This window comes from Ambystoma mexicanum, chromosome 8 (genome assembly GCF_040938575.1).
Source record: "Ambystoma mexicanum isolate Mex_15411 chromosome 8, UKY_AmexF1_1, whole genome shotgun sequence".
NCBI classification, from domain to species: Eukaryota; Metazoa; Chordata; class Amphibia; order Caudata; family Ambystomatidae; genus Ambystoma; species Ambystoma mexicanum.
The window spans coordinates 351515984-351542427 of record NC_090929.1 but is presented as its reverse complement, the minus strand read 5'-3'; the positions used below and the strand labels follow the sequence as shown (position 1 = coordinate 351542427).

At 48.0% G+C, this 26444-nt stretch overlaps 1 protein-coding gene across 3 annotated transcripts in view; it reads right to left on the bottom strand.

Annotated features, from left to right (window-relative positions):
• The window catches only part of LRSAM1 (leucine rich repeat and sterile alpha motif containing 1), a 3131994-nt gene that overhangs the window by 2253313 nt on the left and 852237 nt on the right, over positions 1-26444 (bottom strand). The gene's annotated exons all lie outside the window — the stretch shown is intronic.

Here is a 26444-nt window from a genome sequence, read left to right as displayed (position 1 = left end):
GGAGGTCCTGCTCAAGACGCAGAGGGAGAGGGAGGCTATTCCACAGAAGGGAGCCCGCCGAGGAAAGTGATCAATCAGCAGCTCTCTGTTTAGCAAGCCACTTCACAAGCAGGGAGTTGGTGCCAGAGGAACGCAGGCGTCCAGAAGGGGAGTATTTGGCCAGGAAGCGTTGAAGATAGAGGGGTCCCCGGCCCCAGATAGCCTTGTGTGATGATGCAGAGGGATTTGAATTTAATCTGTGCTCAGACCGGGAGCCAGTGAAGGCTTTGTAGGGCAGGAGAGATGCGATCCATGGGCTTGAGGCTGAGGATAAATCTCGCTGCCCTATTTTGGGTAAGCTGGATGCGTTGCAGGGTGGACGAAGGAAGATTGAGGAGGCTTTTGCAGTAGTCTAGCCTGGAGAGAATCAGAGCAGGGGAAACATTGAGCCTCTGGGGGAAGGTGAGCAAGGGTAGAGTTCCTTTGAGAAGGAAGAGCTGAAAGTGGGACTTCTTGACAATGTCCTGAATATGAGGGATGAAGGAAAGGGATGAGTCGAAGATGACCACAATATTCCTGGCTTCAGAGGAGGGGGCAGGGAAGAGCCCATGGAGGAAGGCCAGAGTGAAGGGAAGAAGTAGGTTGCAGGGGACCCAAGAGAAAGAATCTCTGTTTTGCTGGCATTGAGGCAGAGGTCATTAGCAGTGCAACAGGCCTGGATGGCAGAGAGGCAGTCAGGGATGAAGGAAGGTACAAGGGCATCAGTAGGAAGTTTGAAGAGTTGTGTGTCGTCAGAGTAGCACTGGAAGTTGGGGGAGAAGGAGGAAATGAGGCATGTCAGCAGGGAAAGGTATATGTTAAAGAGCCAGGGCGAAAGAATGCAGCCCTGGGGGGAGCCACAGGTGCAGGAGGAAGTAGGGTAGGAGAAAGGGCCCCGAATTATTTCAGAGGAACTGTCAGTTATGAAGGAGGTAAGCCAATTAAGTGCCCGCTCCGCGATACCAAGGGTATCATGGAGCCTTTTTATGAGGATGGAGTGGTTCACTGTGTCAAATGAAGAAGAGATAAAGGAGAATGAGGACAGCAGGGGAGTTGGATTCAAGGGATGCGAGCAGCTCTTCACAGGTGTTCAGAAGAGCAGTTTCTGTGCCTCTGGATGCACGGAATCCAAACTGGTGGTTGTGTTGATCGCCAACAAGTTCAGTATGAGCTTTAAGTTGGGAGAGGTCCAACTTCTCTAGCAGTTGCCCCAGGAAGGGGGTGATGGAAATGGGGCGGTAGTTGGCTGAGCAGGAAAGGTCTGCAGAGGTTTTTTTTAAAGGAGGGGGTACACAAGGGAGTGCTTGAGGGAGGATGGAAAAGAACCAGTAGCAAAGGAGAGGTTGCAGAGATCAGCAAGACCAGGGGCGAGAGAGGAGATGTTGTCCTTGATGGTTCTGGAAGAGCATGGGGCAACATGTTTGGAAGAGACCTTCATGGAGTTGACAACTCTGGTGACCTCTTCAGGGGAGACAGGAGCGAAGGAGGAGGGTGAGTGGTAGGGGGGAAGGTTGGGTTGGAAGAATGCGTGACAAGGCAGTTCAGTACGTTCTGAGTTTTGGAAATGAAGTGAGAGGCGAAGGCATTACAAGGGGCCTGGGAAGGAGTAGGGGCAGAAGATACTGCGGACGGGTTGGCAAGTTCCCTGCAGAGTTGAAGAGTTGAGCTGTGTTGCTGGAGACATTGGACACTCGTGACTGAATGTGGGCGATTCTTTTGGCATGGATGGAGAGTCTGAAGTGTCTCTGGATCAGGCGGCAGGCCAGTTTGTCAGAGGGTGAGCCTGAAGTGTGCCACTTTCGTTCAGCAGCCCTGCACTTAAGTTTTTGGTCTGCAAGTTCGGTGTCGTACCAGGTGTTACGCTTAGAGGCAGGTTTCAGGCAGATCCTCATGACTGGGGCAAGGATGTAAAGGATGTTGGTGATAGATAGAGGTTGCTGAGGGCAGAATCAGTGGTAGAGTGTGTTGGGTGGGCAAGGTGGAATGAAGGAGGGAGAGAAGGCAGCAGCTGACACTTGTTTCATCAGACGGATGTTTGTGAACAAGGTTGGCAGAGCTTTATGAGGAGTTGTCACAGGGCCATGGGGACCCAGGTGAGAGGTGAGGAGAGAGTGGTCAGACCAGGAGAGAGGGGTGACCAGGGGAGGAGAGAGAGTGAGGATGGAATGGATGATGGCATCTAGCGTGTGTCCAGCAGAATGGGTAGGGCCAGAGGGAAGAATGGAGAGGAATAGGGAGGAGCAGAGGTCAGTGAAGAGGGCGGTTGCTGTGCAGGGGGAGTCTATGTGGATGTTCAAGTCACCTAGTAGTAGCAGGTTAGAGGTGGTAGCGCGTAGGAATGAACAGAAGTCTGCCCACTCGGAGAGGAACAGAGAAGAAGTACCTGAAGGCTGGTAGATGGTAGCAATGGTCAAGGTGGAGGAAGGAGAGATGACCAAATTGCATACTAGACTCTCAAAGGACGAATAGGGCTGAGTGGGTAAGATGGAAGAAGGAATCCACAGAAGGAAGAGGGAAGATTAAGGCAACCCCACCGCCAGCACGTGGGGTCGAGGCTTTGAGGTGATATTAAAGCCGCCGGGTAGGAGTGAGTCAAAGGGAGTAAGTGAGCTGGCATTAAACCAAGCTTCAGTGAGTGCAAGTATGTCCAGGTCAGTGTCTTCAAGGAGAAGACAGATGTCAGCAGAGTGTTTGATGGCTGAGCGTGAGTTGAGGGTCGCCAGATGGAGACAATCGCTGCCTTTGAAGGTTTTTTGGGGTGGAGTGTCAGGGCGTGGGGCTTCAGACTGAAGTGGTGGAGCAGAGGGGATAGAAGGGGAAGGGACAGGGGAAGGAAGGAAATTGATGAATGAAGGCAGGATCCGGACAAAGAAGGAGGTTGGCCTGAGGGCCTTGAACCAAGACTGTGCCGAGGTAGACATTGATTCAGCAGCGAGATGAGAAAAAGCCTGCAAGGAGGACTTCCCACTTGGTGCCGCCACTAATGGATGTGGAAGAATACAGTGAGAGAGTGGCAGTAAGGTAAGAGGTCCAAAGGTCAGGGGATGGGACAGAGAAGAGGATGTCAGTGAAGATTTCTCTAGAGGATGCACTGACATAGGGGTCTGCAATTGGGAGGCCAGGATTTGCAGCAAGGATGTCTTTTTTATGCTTTTCCGTCCAGATTTAGTGAGAGAGGGGGTATAGGTGATGGTGTAGCAGTTGGAGTAGATTGGGGAGATGGAAAGTGCCATCTCGGAACAAGAGGAGGAAGTGAGAGGCAGAGAGAAAGTGAGGGGGTGGGGGTTGGGGGGTGAGTGTGATGCAATGCACGGGACTGAACCTGAAGCACAGTTGGCCAAGGGGGTGTTAGGAGTACAAACAAAAACAATACAGGATGAAGGCACACCTACATTTGATTTTTACACTAACCGACAATTTCAAAGCAGGATGAAGGTACACCTACATTCGATTTTTACACTAACAGACACAAACTATGGAGCATGACACAAGAATTGCAGCATAGCAGTACAGAGATGAGGTCAGTGGAAACGTAGCTCAGGGAGTGCAAGTAGAGTGAAGCTTCACTGTAGTGCAGGGGACATCTTCAAACTGAATGACTGGAGAGGCAGAGGGAGTGAGTCAATAGAGACGAAGCAGCCACCAAGCAACAGTACTCGCGTGATCGCAAGAGGAGGGATGTCCCAGTCCAGAGGTGCGATGAAGGAATAACCAACATGAAGGAGCATCTTTGGCTGTAGATGTAGGAGAGTGGGGGCCGGAAGCCCTGCCAGGCACTGACAGGAGCCTTAGGAGTGGGGCTTTGGGAGGTGGGCCGGCTAGTCATGATTGGGCATAAGCGGAACAGCAGGCCCAATCAGTGTGAGGCCCTCAAAGGCCCAAGGTACTCTAGTGCCTACAAGAACAAGGCGGCCATGATGAAAGGGACAGAGGAAGCAGGCCACAGTGAATGCAGGATCACCCTGCACCCAGAAACGCGGTGCACACGTACTTCAAATGAATAGTTCTGCTTTTTCTTTCTTTTGAAAATACATTTTTAAAATATGCAAGATGGTAGGGGGTGCATCAGCGCTGCTTGCGCTTTAAAGAGAAATGCGCCCTAAATAGTTGCAAGGGCTTACCTTCTTGTGCTAGATGCTGGAGGGGAGCCCCTTGCCTCGTGGATGCAGGAGAGGCCCGTGCTGGCCGGATGCCTCAGAAGAACAGCAGAGGCCTGTCCTGCATCCACGAGGCAGAGGGCTCACTCCTTTTCTTGCAGACTCTTGGCTGTTGGCAATGCTGGTTGTAAGTTTTCCCCCAATTTTATTCCCCTATGAGAGAACTCAAGGTCTAGCCACTTTTGCTCTGCTTCTTTAATTGTTTGGTTTTCAAAATTCTGCGATGTATACTTTGTCAACCTTTTAACTGCCATGGGTTTTCCCCCCCAGTGCCAAGGCCTTTTTTGGTGATTTCGGTATTCCACCATTCAATGCCTTCTAACGTTTTCTCTTCCATTAACCCCTTAAGTGCCAAGGACAAGATACCTATTCCATGGCACTTAAGGGGTTAACTGTTCGGTATTCAAAATCATTAAACTACAATGATTTTCTTATGCAGAGCGCCCCAGGGTCGGCATTAACATCTAGCCAACTCGCCTGCTATTTCCTGCAGCTCTCAGGTGTTTCTGCGGATTTTCGGTCTCCCATCCGGCCTCTCTCCGGCTTCCGCGTACCTTCGGTGAGTTGCACGATGGTCTCTGGTGGATCTGGTAGCTCCCCTTGAACTCCCGCGGCTTCCTTCTCACCTACTTGCTGTATGCTGAGCTGGGAGCACGTCTCCTCCTCAGCTGGACCTCTTCTTGACACACCGCTTCTCGCTGTGGGTACTCTGCACTTTTGCTTACCTTCACCTTTCGTGACGGCTTCCACTGGCGTTCTTCTTTCCGTGGCTGCTCCTACATCATAGAAGACTCCTGCTTCAGCAGCTACGCCTCCTGCACAGCCTCCAACATCTCGGTCGTCTTCTTCCTGCTCTCTCTCCAGCTGGATCTCATTCTGAGATTTAAATGTCCCGCTCAGGTGCCCTCGTCTACAACAACTAGACAGCACCTTTTGACAAACAGCACTTTGAATCATCAATACCTCTGGACCCTTCTTCCTCGTCCCATTACCATAACAATTATGGTTAATGAAGTCAAGATGAGATAATGTTAGTTTGTTCAGTTTTACAATAAGTCATCACCATTTTAGGAAGTATAAGTGGGTCATTAGATAAGGTCGTCACCAATTTCCCCTGGCATGAGTCCCCTCCCATGTGATCCTCCCACAGGATAACCCCCTCAGGGACAGGATCAGATAGCGGCTGCCTTCCCCTGGCCTCATTCATCACATTTCTCATAGTAGAGGCTTCAAGAAACTTACTTTGAGATGGCAGATTAGGGATGGCTCTATAATTGGCAAGATTGTACTGTCAATATTAGGTTTCTTCAGCAGGAAGACAATAACTGCTTCTTTTAGGTGAGTGGGGTTTAGTCCTTAGGAAAGGGAATGGTTTGCCTGGTTTAGAATACGATCTGAAATTGCTGGCCATGGAAGTCAAAAGGGGATCCAGATGGCTTGCACTTTGTGAGTAAGGACTCAAATGTGCAATTGAGGGGCAAAAGAATTAGGAGGGGGGTGGGGAGGGCTAGGAGGTAAAATGATACTTATGTTGGAGGCAGGGATAGGAGTGGAAAGGATGTTGCCAATATTTTGTCTGGTGGTGATGATTTTGGTAGAGGATTATAAAGACAGGTCAGCACATAGTTTATGTGATGGTGCACTGCCATTGAGGGGTCCATGGGTTAGAGGAATTATGACACTGAACATTCTTTCAGAACAGTATGATTTCTCTTGTGGCAGTTAACTTCTTCTCCAGTGTTTTTCGAGGGCACAGACTTTTTTTGTGAGGGTTTGGAGGTTTCAATTATTTAGCGTGAATGTTTTTATGTTTGTATGATTGTAATGTTTCAGTTGAGGCATATGATAAGTAGGTCACCGTGGGCAGAGGTCAGTCAGAAGTAGATGGTACCCAGTGTGGTTTGGTGGGGATTCAGGCTTTGAGTGTTATGATTTTTCCAGCTGCAAAGTTTATTGGGATGGGATTTGGTTGCTAGATTAGCAGTAAGGGAGTGAAAGAAGATTGTAAAAGGTAGGGTGCCGCAGTGGTCCGACCAAGCAATTTAAAAAGAATAGTTAACGAGAACTTTTTCATCTCATGAGAAAAGGAGATCAGGGGTGTGAAGACAAAAGGTGGGCAAAAGCATGAGTTGTGCAAGACTTTACGGGTTCAAGTTGAGCTTCAGGTTGCATTTAGCAGGATGATGGGGCTGGTCCCAACACACATTGATGTTGCCTAATACAAAGGTGTGATTTGATGTTATGTCGAGGAGAGTGGCAAGATCTGGTAGGTAATTGGGAAAGATGGGGTTAAGCTAAGGTGGCCTGTAGACACAGAAAAAGTTGCACCAGTCACTTTTGTTGGGGCAGCATTTAATGCAGAGATGTTCGAGGGAGGCAAAGACTGTGGTGTACATTTTCTTCCATGGAGAAGGCTGAGAGGTAGATAATAGTAACTCCACCATCAGAGGGTAGTTTTCCATCTGTTCGTAGGATGTTATAACCCTACAGGGTATGATCGACAAGGATAGGGCTGCCATCGGCAGGGAGTCCGGTTTTGGTGAGGTAGAGAATGTCTAGTTGTTCCTGAGTAAACAAGGTCTGCAAGGCTTGTGTCATGTTTTACAGTTGATCTGGTGTTCAAGAGGAAGTATTTCACATGGGGGCAAGGAAGTCTTAGTTTGGTGAGGTCCTTAAGGATTTTGTGCAGGTTTAGTTTCTCTGCAACTTCTGCAGATAGAGCATAGTGTTGTGAGCTAAAATAGTACAGTGGAGCAAGTTGCGAGAGTAGCTCAGCATGGTTTTAAGAGAGTTCCCCTAGAGATTTCCTTGCTTTGAGAGAACTAGGAGTTTCACAGAAGTGAAGCTGTGAGGTTAGACCCGATTAAAATCTCTGGTGATTTAAGGATTAAGATCTTTTTGGGATAGTTGCAGTGGAGAGATGTGAAGAAGAGTCAGGTTGTAGAGTCACAAGTGGTAAGAATAGATATGACGGCCATTCCAAGATGGGCAACAAGGTCCCTATTCTAAAATGGCCTCCAAGAGAGAGGAGACAAGGTAGTAGTCTTACTTCAGTGTTGTTGCGGGAGCAGCAAACCCTGATGTTTGAGGGTATGAACCGCAGTGTCCGTTTAAGAGGAGTAGCTGTGATGGACAGCAGGGACACCGGCATGGAGGTTAGTGAGAAGCTAGCATAATGTGGGAGGAAAGCCCCAGTGGTTCCAGTGCTGAGGAGATGCACAGAGCCTCAGAAGGGTCTATGAGAGGGAGGCAAAGAGTGGCAAGCTCCAGGGCCCAACAGCTCTAAGGAACCCCCAACAGTCCATCAAGGCAGCCCAAGAGGAGTCTAATGACCAATGAGGCTCGTCGGCCTCTGGATGACGCTCCCTTCGGGGGTGAGAGGGGCGGTGAGAGAAGAGACGGTGAGCGTCGGTGCCCAGCAGCCACATGGGCCACAGAGCAGCTGTGGGTAAGTGTAGGCTAGGCGACCCCTGGGGTGTTCACTAAGGTACACAGGGTCCGAGCCAGAATAGCCTGTTCTCTTGAAGGCCCTGTGGGTGACAGATTTCAAAGATTTAAGGACGATTGGCAGCAAGGGTCAGTCTTTGCAGTCTGTCATCTTAGCTGATGACAGCATATTAATGTTCAAACCAGGGCGCAAGCTGCAACCTTGAACATCAGTGTAAACTGCTTATTAATCCTTCATCATCCCCAATTCCTCATTAGTGTAGCTCCTGGCTTAATGTGTGAACTTGCTGTACACGCATGTAGACATCAGATTAAGGGTATGCTCCAAAACTTAGAATGAAATATGTATAGATTTCACTGTTTCTTTTTCTAATTTTGTAGAGTTCTAAATATGTAGGTGCTTTTATTTTGCCACAATGCCAATCCACCTAATTTTGTAGAGGAAATACAGCAAAAAACAATCAAAGCTGCTACTGGTCAACCTTGGGCCAAATCGAGGATGCTAGGTTGCGTTCCACTGAGATGGAAGCTCCGTCTTAAGCTCTCCATGGCGTGGGGGGTGAACGGTCCGCCCTTCAGTAAATTGAGGTCAGATGTGCTCCTCCAAGCAAGGATTTTGGAGCAGTGAAACGAGTGGCCACATGTGGTGGAAGCTCGGAGTTCGGCGGACACGTCGTTTTAAATATGAGATGGCCCGGTTATTGTGAGCCTCATGCCCGGGACACTCCTGTGCGAATACGCTGACGGTGGAGCTGCGCAAGGCGGCAGATGGGGGAGGGAGGCGGCTCGCTTCCCCACAACGCTGATCGTGGCCATCAGGCTGCGGCTCAGGCTCCTTGCCTACAGTTCTAAATTTGAAGAGACACGCTCTGTTTGATGGTGAAAATCCGGCTGGGGCGTACTACGGTGACTGCCTTCCCTGGGACTTGGGAGCCCTAATGCGGTTGTTGGCGGGAGCAAAGACGGTAGAGTTAGCTGCTTTGGAGATCAGGCAGTGGGAGTGAGAAACAGGCTCAGCCCGCAGGCCCCGGGTACGAGCTGGAGTGAGTCGAGGTGAGGGCTGTGGATGAGTGTCCTCAGCCACTTGACTTTGTGAGTCCAGCAGCTGGAGTATATGTGTTAACCACTCCTTGGGTTCCGATTACCCAGATACGTTGGTCATCATTTTCTCTGCCTGTCTGACCGTGAATGGCAGAATCTGATCCACCCTTTGGAGGTGGGGTCAGTTATCTGTTTTTAATGTTTGGATGGCTGACATGTAACCCCTGGATCAGGCCGGGTACAGGGGATAGATCAGTACACTTTCCTAGCGCACAGCAGAAGTAGGCTAATTTATTTGCCGGATTGGGGAACCCCACAACTTTTTTTTACTGATGTGAGGGGCAATAAGCGGCAAAGCAAACCTCTTGTTACCAGACATGGCTATGCTGGGGAAGACAAAGTCAAAGGCCCTACCAGACACATAGGCCAGCAGGAAGGATAGGGTTGAAGAAATGGAGGTGGCGAGTGTGGAGGAGTCGTGCAGCCCTTCACAGTCCCCGATAGTGGATACGTCGGTCATTTTGGAACAGACGAAGTCGGGATCCGATTCTGTAAATGGTAAATTGGACAATCTGGTGTATAAAATGGACTGCGTGCAATAGAGGATTGACAATGAAAGTGGGAGGATTTCGGAGGCGGAGCAGCAAATTGGGACACTAGAGGACACGAGCGTGGAGGTGTGCACTGCCCTTCAATCCTTGCAGCAGTATATGGCTAGGGTGAGGGCCAAGAATGAAGATCTGGAGGCGAGGTCTCGCCATAACAATGTGTGCATAGTGGGAATTCCGGAATCCATAAAACCTCAACACATGGAAGAATTTGTGGCAGAAAAACACCAACTGAGGGACCGTGGGGTGCAATATGCTATGTTGTACCCATCCAGGCTTCAAGTTGTATGTGACAATGAGACATTTTTTAACGGATCTGGCGGAGGTTCTGTCTTTCATTGACACTCTCCCAAAGCGCTGACGGGGAGGAGAGAAGAGTGCTGTTATGGCTCATTTTTGTGAGTGGTCTTTGGTTGCTGGGTATGGCCAAAGTTTTTGGGCTTTTTTTGATTTCGGCTTCACATTTCATTTTTTTGTGTTCCTCAAAGTGTCTACTGGCTCATGAAGCAGTTGCTTTTGTGGTGTTGGGGCACACAGTTATATTATGAAAATGTAATGTATAGACCACATTTTCCTGTAATAAAGATGGATAGTGGGGGGTGGGTTCTCTCCCGGTGCCGCAGGGAGTGGTGTGGCGATAGTCCTGGTGTCCTTGGAATTATTGTTTGGGGAGGAGGCATGGTGTTGGGCAAAAGGAAATGCACTGCAGGGTGGGATTAGGCAATGGGGTGGTGGGAGAGAGTGAGGGGGAGTTTCAATAAAACTGGTTCAATTTTATGGTGGTGTGTGGAAAGATGGTGGTATGTGGTACAGGATTTGGATTTGTGGACTGGTAGAGTTCTGCCATGGTGGGTTACAGACCTGGTGATGTGTTCAAGCATGTAAGGGGGCTCATTAACTTTGCTTCAATGAGCAAAGTGGTGCAGTATTTTGAACTTCAATGGGTGAATATTATTATGTTTCAAGAAACACATTTGGTGGGAGTAGCAAATAAGTTAGTTGCCAAGTCTTGGGGGAAGATGAGGAGTTATATATCCTACTCCACATATTCCAGGGGGGTTATAACCATTATTTACAAATCTTTGGGGTTCAAGATGTTGAAGCAGAATTCTGGAGGGAGCTATGTCATTCTTTCAGGGGTGGTTGCGCACACACTCTTGTCCGTGGTCAATGTATAGAGACCCAACATTGACGACACAGCCTTTTATACAGATTTATTTATTAAGTAATTTTCATATTCACACTCTACAGTAATAATTACAGGGGATTTCAACACTATCTTAGATGCGAAGCTGGACCCATCCAGGGAGAAGTTGAGGGCTTTAGCCTTAGTAGCTCGGGAGGTGCGGGTGGGCATGTTGGAGCTGGGATTGAATGATGTGTGGCGTACTCTCTACCCTACAGTATGAGACTACTCCACTTATTCTTCGGTGCACAATACAAGGTCACGTATTGATTTTATAATTGCTGACTCTATGATGGTATGCTCGACGGTTGATGTGGTGCTACTTGCTAGGATGCTTTCTGATCGTTCCCTGGTATTGTGGCAGTGGAGGTTGTAGGGGATTTGTAGTCCTAGACTTTTCTGGTGCTTTAAGGCCCCAGCGCTTCACAACGTTGTGTTTAAGGGGGAAGTGCTAGAATTGACGCTTTCCTTTTTTAAAGACATTGGGCCTCATTAAGAGTGTGGCGGTCTGGAACAAGGGTGCCGGTAAGCTCACCAGCACCCTTGTTTCCGGACCGCCACACTAAGAGTTCGCCTGCCGGGGCCGCTGCGCCAGACAGGTCTGACCCTGCCAGGCACAATGGCCCTGGTAGGCAGACTCATCATGGAAGCATCGGCAATGGTGCCGATGCTTCCGTGAGCCCATTCCCACAGAGTCCTATGTGACTCCGTAGGAATGGGGACTAACATTTTCCAGCACCCAGCTTCCCGGTCCGCTGAGACTTGTAATGTCCCGGTGGCATTGGGAAGCTAGGTGCTGGTAAAATGTTACTGCCGGACTCGTAATGGGACTCGTAATGAGGCCCATTGTTGATCGGTCCCATCTATGGGAATGGTTTGGGAGACCTTTAAGGTTTATTTAGGTATTGCTGTTTGGCTTTGGAAAATGGGATATTAGAGGGGATTCAGCGTAGGCTGGACGTCCTTGAGAAGGAACTGAAGGAGTTGCAGACGACAGGTGGTCAGTCATTAGCTGAGGGTGACCTTGCAGATATTAAACAGGCGATGGACCAATTTAAAGTGGAAGAAGACAGGGAGGTGGCATACTTGGCCACTCCTCGCACAGCACACAAATATGGGGAGGAAGGCAGACTGGGAAGGCACTTGGCCTATCTGTTGATAGGTGAAAGGGACCAGAATGAATTAGCTGTAATCAGACCCGGAGAAGATCTTAGAGGTCTTCAGTGACTTTTACGAGTCATTATACACAAAAGTCATAGGGCAGAAGCTAATAGATCTGTGCTCTTTTCAACAGGATACCCCGTTGAAACAATTAGACGAGGAGGCTAAAATGAAGCGTGATGAACTGGTCGGCCTTTCGGACATTCTGGAGACCATAAACAATCTTTCAACATCCAAGGCGCCAGGCTCTGACGGGATAACTGCGGAGTTCTACAAAGAATTTGGCCCGCATTTGCTACCCACCTGCTTAATGTTTGGCAATGACGATAGGGGGGCTTCCCCCCACAATGCAGAAAGGTATAATTTCTCTCATTTTAAAGCCAGAGAAGGACCCAGCAAACTGTGCCTCGTATCAGCCTATTTCCTTAATTAATTCAGATACAAAGATTTTCTCAAAAATTATATCTGACAGGCTTCTGGCATAATTGCCAGGATTGGTTCATTATGATCAATCTGGCTGCATTTTGGGGCGGTCCACTGCACTTAATTTGTGGCGTCTATTTGCTATTCTGGCACGTAAAAACCAAGAGGTGCTAGCTGTGGGGACCTTGTTAGATATGGAAAAGGGTTTTGACTCCATGTCATGGGATTATCTGTTGACGGTACTGAGGAAAGTCGGGATCCCGGACTGCTTTCTAAGAAGTGTACAACTGCTGTATTTGGGAATTACGGCACAGATTGGCTTATTTGGGCAGAGGTCAGTCTCATTTCCGTTGGGGAGGGGTAATCATCAAGAGTGTCCACTCTCGCCTCTTATTTGTGATTGCCATGGAGCCGCTGGCAGTCCATTTGCAAATGTTACATCAAAAGAGGGGTATAGCGAGAATGGTAATGGTACCAGACAATTACTTTCTTTATATGCGGATGAGATTATCCTTTACGTGAAGGACCTGCAGCGTAACTTGCCCCTTATTACAGCGGATACAGAGCAGTTCGGGAAGATCTTGGGCTTACAGATCAACTGGGAAAAATCCATTTGATTTCCATTAATGGATCGTACAGTTAGGGCTCCGGGCCTGGAAATGTATAGATGGGAACAATTGGCTGTCAGATACTTGTGCGTAATAGTAACTAGGGGGCTCCTCTGTACTATTGAAGAATAATCACTGGGCATATTTAGGAAAACTCAAGACGAAAGTCGACAGATGGGTCATGCTGCCACTTAATTGCAGGGTGGCGATTATGAAGATGCTTATTTTGCCTAAACCTTTGAGCTATTTTCTGAACATTCCAATATGGCCTGGGAGGTCTAATTATTAGATTGGCATGGCATCCTAAGCAACAGCGAATCAAGTGGGAAGTTTTGACATGGCCATACGAGCTAGACGGGATGAATACACTGGACATGGAATTGTCTTTTCTGGTAGCTCAAGTGTCGCTCGAACCGTATTGGATGCCTGGGTTTTCTTTTTATCCTCATGTTCATGTGGAGAGAAGCTCAGGTTATCCCTACTTGTTGCAGGGGGTGTTGATAAGCATGAAAATTGTAGAAAAGTGTACATTTGACCTGGTCAGATGTACTGTTGGTGCCTGGACGCGCCTGATGAAGTGACTACAAGTTCAGTTTCCTTTTTACCCCGGAGCTTGGTGTTTGGAGTAATCCAGCATTACCCTCTGCATGTGATGCTGCAATAGGGGTACCATGATCGGGACTGGGTATCAATTGCATGTTTCATTTTTATTCGGAGGGGAATTTTGTCACTTGGGAGCAGGTCTCGTCAAAGTTGGGGGACGACTTTAAACGGGCCTTGCAATATTTTCGCTTCAGGCCGGCATTTCATGGATGGACGCTAGGATTCCTGAGAGAGCCACCTGGGACTCCACTATTGAGATATTTGGTGAATGCTGCAGGGGCAAGCAGGGTAGTCTCCGTATGACGCAGCTTGGCGTTCACTGTTAGGATTTTCCCTGCCAGAAGCAATGGGAAGAGGATGTTGGGTATGAGTTAAGCAGAAAACTATGATTTTACATGTGCACTCGCAGAGTAACCTTAAATGCTCGGTTTAAAATAATACAGTTCAAAATATTACACCGAATTTGATTAACTCCAGCCAGACAAGATACGTCTGATGACTCGACAAACAGCGGGTGTCCACGTTGCATGGAACCAACCCGAAGAAGGACAAGCCTTCTAGATTCGAAATTCAGCTTACTGGCATTCCACTCTAGGAAACTACAATTCCCTGCATTTTTGTAGTTCATCTGACCCATTTCTTTTAGGTCAGACGCGTAAGCGCTAGTGCATCTGCGCACGCAGGTCTGTGCTGGTCCGTGGAGGTACATGGACTGTTGGCTGCATCCTTCCACGCTGCTTAAGGCTTATCCATGGGCATTATCGAGGTACTTGTAACAATCAATGCTGCTAGGGCTGGCTTGGATGCCAATAGGTACAGTGCTAACCCACAAACTATGAAAGCGCGTACATCTCACTCAGAGCCAAGCGATTGAGGCATTACTTGGTCCATCAGTCACTTGCTCGCGAGGGACGGTGTCATGGGGGATGGGGATAACCCTCAGAAGGACTTTACCAGTATTGAGCCTCCGGCTTCATTGGCAGTAGGGCCCGCAGTTATGACGCTGGGGGAGACTGCAGATAAAGGATGCGGGGGCTGGGGTCATGACACTGGAGGGGTACCACAGGTCACTGCAACGGACCAGAGGAAGGAGTTAGCCGAACAGGATAACAATAACACAACGACAGAGGCAGCTATGAGGGTCTTACCCAGTACCACTTATCCTATTAATTACACTGTTGGTATGAACAAATGTCATATCAGCTCTAAAGATAGTGCTCCTGAATACCAGGTCACTGCTAAAGCATGCACTAGAAGTAACTACCTACATTACTGATTGTGACATTGACATCTGCGCTCTCACGGAAACATGGTGCTATGGAGCAGCTGGTCCTACATTGGGGCTAGACATCCCAGCTGGGTATAATATGCTGCGGCAGGACAGACTAGAAGTGAGAGGAGGTGGGATTGCTCTGATTTTTAAATCTAGCTTGGAAATGTGGGAGGTAGATACTCAAAACATCGCAGGCACCAAATTAAAGCAAATCAAGATCGGTATTAATGCAGAAACCACCGTCAATATGCTACTGATATATAGGCCACAATTGTGTAATCTCTCATTACCCATCCTTAAACCTAATATCAAATATGTAGTCCTTTGGTGACTAACTACTGGCTGGGTTGTAATATTGACATCTCAGTCACCATGTTGGAAGACTCGCTGAGTAACCTAGGTTTTCAACAAGCAACTCGTTATGACCCGGACTCATTCTAAAGAACACACTTTGGATTGGGTTGCTTCTCATAACACCAAAACAACAGATCTACAAGTCCTACCCTGCCCATGGTCAGATCACTTGTTTGTCATTTTACAATAGTCAGTGAAATAACTTTAAGGAGCAGAGGTAAGAGAAAAATAATGCCCTAATAAGGAACTTAAACTCACCCCAGAGGCTGTGAAACCATGGCTATCAACCTTGGTTCCACAGATTGCCAAACTAGAGGCAGTAGTAGATATTACAAATCACTCCCAAACTTCAAAAACTGAAAGCGGTTCAAACGAAATATTTTTATGCCTGAGATTATTTCAGGATACTCCAAGCACGTAGGCATACAAAACAGCGGTAAAGAAGTATAAGATAGCAGTCATAGCTGTTAAGAAAGACATGCCGAACAACAGGATAACTAATTCCCAATCTGAGCTAAGGAACACCTTAAAATGTTGAGAGAACTAGAAACTCCTTACCAGCAGAACACTAACACACTGGTAAAAGATGCCGCTTGGTACACATTGATCCAAGACACCATACAGGGAAAGTTGGACTGGATTAAGGAAGACCTTGAAGTCAAAAAGATAAATCTGAACATGGTAACTAACATATGTGATCGAGAGATGCCCGTCCAAAGACCATCACATCGTCAGTTCAGTTTCTCCCCTGTTTTGGAAGTCAAAGTAGCTAATATTATTGACTACCTCAAACCTACCAGTTGCAAGGGTGTGGCTTATTTTCAGATGACCGCTCTTTTTGTGGGTTTATGTATGTTGTGGATCCTAGTGTCAAAGGATCGTCATATAGTCTGGAAGCTCCTCTTACTTAAAATAGAATTTTTAACGAGATTCTGAATATCAAGCAACTTGAGTGGTGCACACCTCTACCTTCTCTCTTCACTTCTCAGACAGCGCCACATTGTGGATCACCTCTTTTTGAGTGATAGAAAGTGTAGTGTGTGTAGTAGAGAGTCAGAAGCTATGCCAATTTTATTGGCGTACGGTGTACCCCAGGGAGTGTGCTTGTCACCATCCCTGTACAATGTGTTTACGGTACCTTTTTTTGAACTGCTAAAAAAATAAAAAATGGCATGGCTTTTACGAACTATGCAGATGACACTCAGTGTGTCATCCCGCTAACAGGCTCACATCTAGAGGATGAACGTACTATTAACAGGGTGTACAACTTTATACAGACTTGGATGCTGCAGAATGGGCTAGCACTGAATAAAGAAAAAACGTAGCTCATGGTAGTAGGGACTCAGAACAAAAAGAAAATTAGGACCAGACTACGAGGGTTTCTCCATCGAAGGGTGCGATATTGTGATTAAAAAGAATGTGAGAACACTAGGTATCGTACTTGACCAGAACCTGAACATGAAACCGGTCAGATAGCACAGCGATTAGAGTGCTCTCTTTGACATCCGTGCAGACTGCCGACACAGGTTTGAATATGGCATGGCCAAACTCGGCCTTTCATCCTTCCCAGGTCTCCTCCTCAGCCTACTATGTAAAGCTGCTAACTCACCTCCGGCCATTTATTTCTCAGAAGAACTCTGAAATAATTTTAAGGGCCATAGTGGGGTCTAAGATTGACTAATGCAGCAGTCTCCTAGTTGGCATTCGGAAATCGGAATGTAACAGTCTCCAAGTTATTCAGAATAACACGGTGAGAGTTGTTACTGGTCTCAAGTAGAAAGACTACGTCTCTGAAGCAAGACGTGGTCTACATTGGGTGAATGTTGAGGCCAGGATTCAGTACCGTTTGCTTTTAAATCACTCACAAATGCTGTGCTGGATACATGCCGGTTTATTTGAGCGAGGTGCTGTCTAAGGTCTCTCAGATCTAATAACACTCATCAATTGAAGACACCCGGCCTGTAAATCTAGAAAGGCCATGAATTGTGCATTTGTCAAGGCTGCACCTAGGGCATGGAATGACCTTCCACTTGACCTTAGCGAAATGCATTCCAGAGCAGCTTTCAGAAAAAAGTTTAAACGCTGTTGTTCTTCTAAGGACAAATCGAGTTGTTGTAGATGACTGCCTCCTCTTCTTCCCCAGGAAATGAGACTTTTGTATATGTGTTTATGTATGTCTCCGTTTTGTGCGCCCGTAAACATTAGGCTCCTTGGTTGCACGTTATAAATTGAATAAAGTCAAATAAAACTGTGGACTTTTTACACATGTTGTGGTCATGATAGGGCGGATGCTGTCTCTGACAGTTCCCAGGGAGGTATTGTGCTGCATGTTTGGGTGGTTCCCTGAGGTGACTCGAAGTACTAAGAAGCAACTGTTGGTATGTCTACTGTTGGCCAAAAGATGTATCCTGATGAAGTGTTCTTACCAGGATACGCCAGTAGTTGGTAAATGGTTGGTGGATCTTACCTGGTGTAACAACACTAAACTAGAGTGCTGCAAGATGGTCCCAGTAGGCTCTAGGCCCAAATACATATGTGAACACTTTATGGGATTTTTGATGCATGAACACCAGTGTGAAGACGATTCAGATCGGATTGGGTAATTAGTCGACAATGATATGCAAAATATCCTAATGTGACTTTGGTGCAGAATATAGGATTAATATTGTCTCCTCATGCCTAAATGTGTGACCGAGGTATGTGTAATAGACAGGTGTTTGATGAGAAAAGGTTACTGTCCTCTGGGGGCTTGTCCTGGATCTGGAAATTGTATGTCGAACGGGGTCTTGTACATGGGATATTTATTGAATACACTAAAGATAAAGTCTTGTGTGATGTCTTCTATTTCTGGATTCTATGTACTTGTCGCTAATTGCTCGAATGTCTCGCTCATGCACTGCCATGTTGTGCTGGTGATAATAGCTGTACAAAGTGAACCGACAAAGCATTAAAATAACAAATAAACCTTGGCTCAAATCTGACTTTTTAGACAATAACTCTTTGCATTCTGGACTTGTTGTTTAGTTGTCCCGTTTATGAGTAATATGTCTCTATATTGCACTGTAGAGATCTGTGTACACTCAAAGGCCATATTTTTGCTCGAGTCTCGTGCAAGCCAGAGTTGAATGCAGTAAGTTTGACTGGCGTGAATGGTAGACATTAGGCTACATAAAATCCCAAACAGACTAAAAATAAATGCAGGTATCCCTAATTTGCGCCGTACTTGGCTACTTTCAATGTGCAACAATGTATACCCATGATCTGCTCCTTGCATTGAATTCTTTTTAAAACAAGAACTGTAAAAGCCAACAGCATTGGATTTTCTATGGGCATTTGCCAGCCACTGCCATCATGCCCAAGAAACCCACACAATTTACCAGCTGTTGCCATCTTATGGCCAGGTTGTAGCATTATGGCAGTACCACAACAAATACCCCACACCTACAGATGAGGCAAACCTTTTGGCTTTGCCATGGCTCGTTTCAAAGGCATGCTAGTATTTGTGGAGCAACCCTGCCTGGCTTAGTGAATTGTGTGACTCATTTGTAAAAACACAAACTGTCTGCAAAAAATAAATCAAGCAAGGAGGGCTCGGAGAAAGTATTGTTTACACTGGCACACTGACTGACTGACACTGGCCTGTACACTAAGAGTTATTCTGTATCATGGGCTATTCACACAGATAATATGCATAGTTAAGAGTTAAAGTCCACAGTCAAGTCCCTGAAATAATCTCAATTTTGTTTCACTGAAGACGATATGTAATGTTTTTTTTTTATAAAACACAAAACACATTTTTTATTGACATTTAAAACATTTTGTTCAGATTTCATTCACAGTAAATAGCTTGGGATGTCATATGTTGCACAACGATCTTCTCGGATACAAATTTTGTTGTATTATCATTCACTTCATACACAGATTGGCTTTTGCTATGTCAATAAGCAAACATACATAACAGCATAATGGTTGACAAAAATTCATAAAGCTCCCTGTCAAACAGCCACTGGCCTTAACGCAGCTAAAACTCGTTGCAGGTTGGCCGCCTTCAGTCGCAGTGCGGATACCACTGCCGCCCTTAAATCGCCAAAACCCCTTTGTGATGCTTTTCCCAGTGGTTGTCCATTAGCTGATGGCTGATGTTGACGCATATGTTGGCAATTCATAAAATAGTGGTACATTCCCTTGTTTATAATGCTGGTGGTGCTACCAGATAACGTAAGAGCCTTGGGCATATACTACCCAGATGCTTTTTAAGTAAATCCAGCAATAATTGTTGAACACATCCAAAGGCAGGTTTCATATTAAAATGATCGCTTTACAGGAGAGGCTAATTTTTTATTTCCTGCAAATAAGCGCAAAAACATATGAAAACCTCTACAGTTTCAAGCCTCGTAAGTCCGTTTACGGGGTTCCATGCATATTGCTCTACACTACTTTCTTTGATATACTTAATCCCCCACTTGTGAACTGTTTTCTCAATGATGCTTCTCACACACATCGGAAATGCGTGTCTAAATTGCTTCATTTTCAAAAGGCGGTTATTCACCATTTGTATAGCCCACAGTGTTTTTAGAAATGCATCGTTCTGTCCCTTAACCAACCCTTAGTTGTGTCAGCGACTGTATCAAATGCACCATTTCTTTTTTTAAAAACAACATTTTATTAGATTTTACAGATTAATACAACACAGTGCAGCAACAGGTACACGATAATTCATAATGTCATGTTTCCCCAGGGTGTTTGTCGAGTACATGGAAATGTTAGAGGCTTCCTGTGTTTGTGGGAGACCGCTTTGGCATCATTCGGACCCCTTCTGTCTCTAGTTATGCTACCATTAGCTTTCCCCCATAGCACCCATTGTTCAGAGAAGCGGGCTATGTTGCAGCCATCTGGTGAGAGGGGGCCTCCTGGTAAGGGCTGGGAATTTAGCCGCAAAGTCGAAAAACGGATCCCAAGTGGTCAGTATTCTATTCAGGGCGCCAGCTCGGATGGCTGAAATTTTCTCGCCCACTGCTATGTCCCAACATTTGAACCACCACATCGCCGTTGATGGGCCCCCTTCATCTTTCCATAGCTTGGCCACGGCAATCTTTGCCGCTAAGAGCAGGTGGGTGCATAGGCTCGATCTCTGCCCTGAAAATGGATATGCGCCGCCCCCTCCTCCCCCTGACTTCCCCAGTAGAACAATCCCCGGATCCCAGGGTAAGGAGAGTCCAGTGATGTCTTTGATATGTTTTAATATTTCTCCCCAGTATGATTCTGCCTTTGGGCAGTCCCATACCATGTGGAACAGTGATCCGGGAGCAGGGCAACCGCGCCAGCAGCGTCCCGAAGCGGTTGGATCAGCCTTCTGAATCTGGACTGGGGTCTTATAGTATCTGTAGCATAACTTATAGCCACCTTCCCTATTTGTGACGCATTGAGAGCTTTTGTGCAATCTCGTCCATATTTTCCCCCACTCTTCAACCTCTATTTCACCGCCTAAATCTTTTTCCCACTCCAACATGAATCTTTCTTTTTTCCCCGGGTCTGACCTGTCAAGGAGGCGTTAAATAGCGGAGATCCTACCCTTGCTAGTTGGTGTGGTTAAAGAAAGCTCGAGAGCTGACAGGTCTCTGGCGCATTTTTCTCAGATTAGCCTACCAGACATCCAGTGCCTGATCTGAGCATAGTGGAATCTTTCCCGTTCCCCTACTCCAAATTTTACTTTACAATGCTCAAATGTGATGGGGGACCCTTTCCCCTAGGAAATCGCTAGTTCTGACCAACCCGCCATCTATCCAGGACTGGAACTCTCGTGGGTGTCTACCTGGTGAGAAGTTAGGGTTATTCCATATAGGGGTCAAAGGACCCAATGACCCCCGGAACCCCCATTTCCGGGAAGCCGTTTTCCAACACTGGCTCATGACAACGGTGGCCGCCAAGGGGCCACTGTTTGCCTCTAGGTTTATGTTCGGTAGGTGTGGGAGGTCTGCTAATGGGACCGGGCACCAGAGTTCTTCGATTTGCCTCCATTACGGAGGGTCCGATTCTTGCACCCAGGCAAATGCGTGCGATAGTTGGGCGGCTAGGGTATATCTAGCTACGTCTGGGACTCCCAGACCTCCCTGTGCCTTCCCTCTTAGCATGATTCGCTTGTTGATTCTAGGCCTCTTCCCACCCCAGACGAAGTCTAGGATCTTCTTTTGCAGATCGGCTAGGGCCGGGCCCGGGATGTGTATGGGCAATGCCGTGCAGTGATAGAGCCATCTGGGAATCAGGTTCATTTTGATCACTGTGATTCGCCCAAACCAAGAGATCTCCTGTTGTTTCCACCTTTTAAGGTCATCCTGCAGGCTGCGTATGAGTTGTGGGATGTTGCTAGAATATAGCCGCAAGGGGTCTCTTGTTATCTGTACCCCCAGGTATTCAATTGCACCTTTAGCCCATAGGATTGACAATAGGGGAACTAGCGATTCTTTCTCTTGAGAGGTGAGATTGATATCTAGGGCGGTAGACTTGGATCGTTTCACCTGAAAACCCGACAGGGTACCAAGCTCCCTGAATTCTTCCCACAGCGCTGGCAGGGTTTCTCTAAGGATGATGCAGTGATTAACACATCTGCATATAATGCAATTTTATATTCGTGGTCCCTCACCGATATCCCCTTTATCTCCTCATTTTGTCTGATTCTGGCAGCCAGTGATCCATTGAAAGGGCAAAAACCAGAGGAGACAGCGGGCAGCCCTGCCTGGTACCCCTGGATATTTGTATGGGTTCTGACCTTATGCCATTGACCAGTAGCTTTATTGTGGGACGTTGATAATTAGCCATAACCCATGTGACAAACTTGGGGCCAAAACCAAAGTGTTCAAGGACTGCCTGAATATAACCCCAATCTACTCGGTCGAAGGCCTTGTGTGCATCTAGTGAGATCACTGCCGAGCCAACCTTTGTTTTGCGAGCACTTTCGATTAGATTTATTGTTCTCCTGATATTGTCATGGGTGCTTCTGCCCAGGATAAACCCTGTTTGGTCTTGATCAATTAAATCCGGGAGGATCGCGCCCAGTCTTTTCGCCAGTATCTTCGTAAATATTTTGCTGTCATTATTCAAGAGAGATATTGGTCGGTAGGCGTCAAGAGATTCTGGATTCCTCCCGGGCTTGTGTAATAGAATCGTGATCGACTCGGCCATTGAGTCAGTCACGGAACCTGTAGATAAGAAGGAGTTATATAGCTTAGCCAACTGTGGGGCCAGTAATCTGGCGTACTTTTTGTAAAAGTTTGCGGAGAGGCCGTCTGGGCCCGGCGTTGTGGGTTTCAGTGATTTGATAGCCTCGATGATTTCTTCCACATCAACGGGCTTTTCCAGGGCTTCCAGTTGGGTCGAACTCTGAGTGGGAATGGCTCTTAGGAATTCCGGCAGCCCATCCAGGGCCGCGGGATCACCGGACATAATAGATTTATGGTGCTTCGTTAGTTCGTTGATTTTCCCTGCGTCGGTGTAGTACAACTTCCCGTCGTCTCCTTGAATCCTTGAAATGTTGTTGAGGCTCTGCGTCTTCTTCAGTTTTTGCACTAAGACTTTGTTAACTTTGTTCCCTTTGCTATAATAGAATTGTTTCATATATGCTAGGGATTAAGCGGTGCGGTCGGCGCAGTGCATTTCTAATGCTAATTTAGCTTTTCTCAGAGATCTTTCAGACTTCCTGGTGTATCAAGCTTTCAGTTCCGCTTCTCGTTGAGACACTTCTTTCTATAGCTTGGCCATAGCGATCTTTGATATACGTTTCTGCTCCGCTCCTGCACCTATTAGGGCTCCCCTGACCACCACTTTCATTGCATCCCATATGATGTTAGTAGGGGCTGTTTCCGTGGTGTTTTTATGCAAAATAGTTCGTTATTTTGTTTTCGATTTCCGATCTGATGGCTACGTCTAGCAGCAGGGAGTCATTTAATTTCCAGTGACGCCGAACGGTGGTTCTTTGGCCTGATATAGCTAGATTTGCGGAGACTGGCGCGTGATCCGAAATCATGCATGTGTGTATCTCTACGGTGTTTAGGCATGGGAATAATGTTCCGGACATCAAAATGAGGTCTATTCTCGAGAAGCCTTTGTGCACGTTAGAGAAGTGCGTGTAGTCTCTTAAATTGCTGTTAAATAGTCTCCAAACGTCCACAGTCTCCATCTCCCTGAGCAGCTCGGCCAGAGCCAGGGCATGCGTGGTATCTGCCGCCGTGGAGGGGAGGGTTTTATCGATCTCCGAGTTTGGCGTGGTGTTTAAGTCCCCCCCGATAAACAGATGGCCTTCGAGGAATGCTATGACAGTTGGGATAAGGTTCTTGATGAACTTGTTTTGGGCTGTGTTGGGGCAATAAATCGTGGCGATTGTAATCGGTAGTTCTTCGAACAGCCCCTTGAGCAGGAGGAAGCGACCCTCCGAGTCTCTCCGTATCGTGATGTTTGTGAGTGGGACTTTGTCGCTTAACAATATTGCAACCCCTCTTTTTTCACTCCCGCGGTGGTGAAGTAGGCTCTTTTATATCGCTTAAATCTTATGCAGGGTTCGTCTTCCTGCAGCAAATGAGTTTCTTGGAGTAATACAATATCTCCAGCCAGATGCTCGAGCCGATGTTCTATAGAGCAGCGCTTCCTTGGTGAGTTCAGGCTTTGTACGTTCCAGGATAGGATTTGTATCTCGTTCAGATCAGCCATCGCCCAAGCGTTCCTGTTGCTTATGCAGGCTAGACCATTCCACCACCGGGATTGCGGAAGTGATACACAAAAACTGCACGTAGGCTGAAACAGGACCGGTTTTCGTAATCTCGTTGCGCACTGTGTTGGTACTTCGGGGAACGTGTCTTACTGTGAATGCTGTCTGAAGCCGTGGAATCATTCCACTCAAACCCCCAGCTACCACCCTCCCCCACCCAACAATGAACTGGTAGGAGAACCGCCATCCTATCACCACCGGGGAACTGGTGGCACCAATGCTCCAACTGTCGGCCAACTGGGCCGCCGAATTCCGGTTTGATGAAGCTCTGCCAAAGTTCTTTCATCGTTCACTGTAACTCTCCTCCCTTTGCTGTGTGTCCGTTTCCGCCTCCGAAAGTAGAGGACCTGGCAAACAAGGATGGAGCCCATCGGAGCCTGCCGCGGAGGACACTCAGCTCAATTCGTTGCTTTTCTTCGGGGGGCCCTGCGGTCTGCGCTTCCTGTTGGATCTTGTCCATTCTCCCCGCCTGTCGCCCACCGGATGCACGTCAGCTGCTTCTTCGGGTTCAGATTCTTCCCCTGTGTTCTTTCGGCCCATCAGCCTCTCCGCTTCTTTCATTGAGTAAATTTGCCTCTGGGCCCCCTCCCATCTGAACTTCACTGAGGTGGGGAATCCCCATTGGTATGGGGTTTTCTTCTCCCGCAGCCATTCCGTCAACGGGCACAACAGCCTCTGCTTTTGGAGGGTCTGCATCGCCAGGTCCTCATATAGCGATAGTCATGCCACAAAAGGTGATTTGCTGCAGCTGCCTAGCTTCCCGCATTATATCTTCTTTTATTCAAAAGAAATGTATTCTAGCAAGAACATCCAGGGGGGAATTTAGATGCTTTCCTGGGGGTCATTCTATGCACCTGGTCTAGCTCCAGGGGCGAGTTATCCGGTAGGGTGATAATAAATCGGAACAGCTCCGTCGCATAGGATTTCAGGTCTGCATCAGCGATCGAGGAGGGGATCCCTCTGATACGGATGTTGTTCCTTCGTGATTGTTTTTCCAAGTCCTCCTGCTTTGCTTCAAGGGTGTTGCATCTGGTTTTGAGGGCGGAAATTCCGTCCGTATCCTATTCACTGTCAAATTTTTGTTCACAGACCTCAGATTCCAGACCAGCGATTCGTTGTTCCGCTTCCCCCATCCTTTTATCTAAGGCGCTGATATTCTTTGAAACTTCTTACATCCCCTTTTGGATCTCTCTAGTTAAGGCTGTCAGCAACTCCTGGAGATCAGACTTGTGCCTGTACTGCGCTGGGGCCTGCGTCCCCCGCGGTGGACTCGCCGCTCTCGGTAGGGATTACCGGGGGGTCGGCCCTCTTGGCCCTGTCCGCAGCCGCGTTGACCATGAGGGTGGAGATATCGGCTTGCCTGGACGATTTCCCGCTTTTGGGCATGATGTTGGTCTCGGTGATGCTGTACCAATTGGCCCCAGTCTAGGTGGCTCTGCTACTTTTCGAGTGCCACAGTGAACTCTGTATGAGTTTGCTTTGCTTGCCCACAGGGTGCTTGGCGACTGACGGGCTACCCTCGCTCCCAAGACCAGAGACCACTTGGTTCATGGTGCAGAGACACCGCCGATAACTGGTACTGGTGCTGATTTTGGGCCCAGGTGGGATCGGAGATCGGGATCGCTATGTGCAGGGTCTGCACACGACAATCTTCATGCTTAGCGGGACCCCCATCCCTCCCGACTCCTCATCTCAGTCCTCTGGCCGATGCGGCATGCAGGTCTTTCAGGAAGCGGGCCCCGGGCCGGGGACTTTATTTCGAGCAGAGCTCGCCCTCCCGCCCTCAGTGATCGGGCCCCCAACCGCTGAAGATGTGCTGCTCCGCAGGGTGGTTGCAGGCTCTGGGTCGTGACGAAGGGGAGCGAGAATGCAGAGTCACTGGAGCCACCCTCGAGCTCAGGACACTCTACTGTGTTCAGTGGTCCCCCGCCATCTGGGTGAGGGAACCGCGGGAGCTCCGAGGCCTCGGGGGTGACCGGGCCAACACTCCGCACCGATCGAAGGCACCCACTCCACTGCTAATACGATGCAAGTGGCGCCCGTCGCCGCCCACGACGGGAGCCAGAGGGTCGTCCGGATGTTGCTTCCTCGCTGCGTGGGCTCGGAGTCCCGCCCTGATGTTTCGGCCCACGCCTCCTCAGCCTGGGCCGGATGGCGGGCACAGGACGAGTCTCGGGCACCGAACAGCCACGCATATGCTTGCAGTGTGCGGCACCAGTTCTCCAGTCCATGGAGATACGCGGCTCCGGCGAGTACAAACCCCTCTGAGGATCTCAGCGCCTCCAGGCCAATTGGAAATGCTGATCGGCAGCTTCAGTCCGGGCGCCAGGGCCTACGGCCCCAATTCATGCCGACGGCGACTCCGCACGGCAGAAAGATGCGGCGGCCATCTTGGGAGCTGGGGGGGAACTTCTCGGCTAAACCAGGTGAAAACTGCTTCAATCGGCCACGGATCGAGAAGTCCTCAGCGCGACAGCCGGTGTGAATCAGTTACGGAGCATTGGGCCAACCGGAGCTCTCAGGAAGCCATGCCGTTCGCGCTGGCTCCTAGCCACGCCCCCAATATGTAATGTTTTACAGTTAACTTTGACTTTTTCCTCCACAAATTGTAGAGCTCAATTCAAGAACAGGGCAAAGGTTATCTTATTGCGTATATGCAGACTAGGATATTAATAATATTTTCAGTGATTTAGTTTAATGATACAAAAGATAAAAGAGGCTGGGAGCCCCTCTACCAAGAACGAACATGGCCAAACGACCTGTTCTCTGGGAAGGCGCCCACTTGGGAGGGTCTACAACCATGTTTT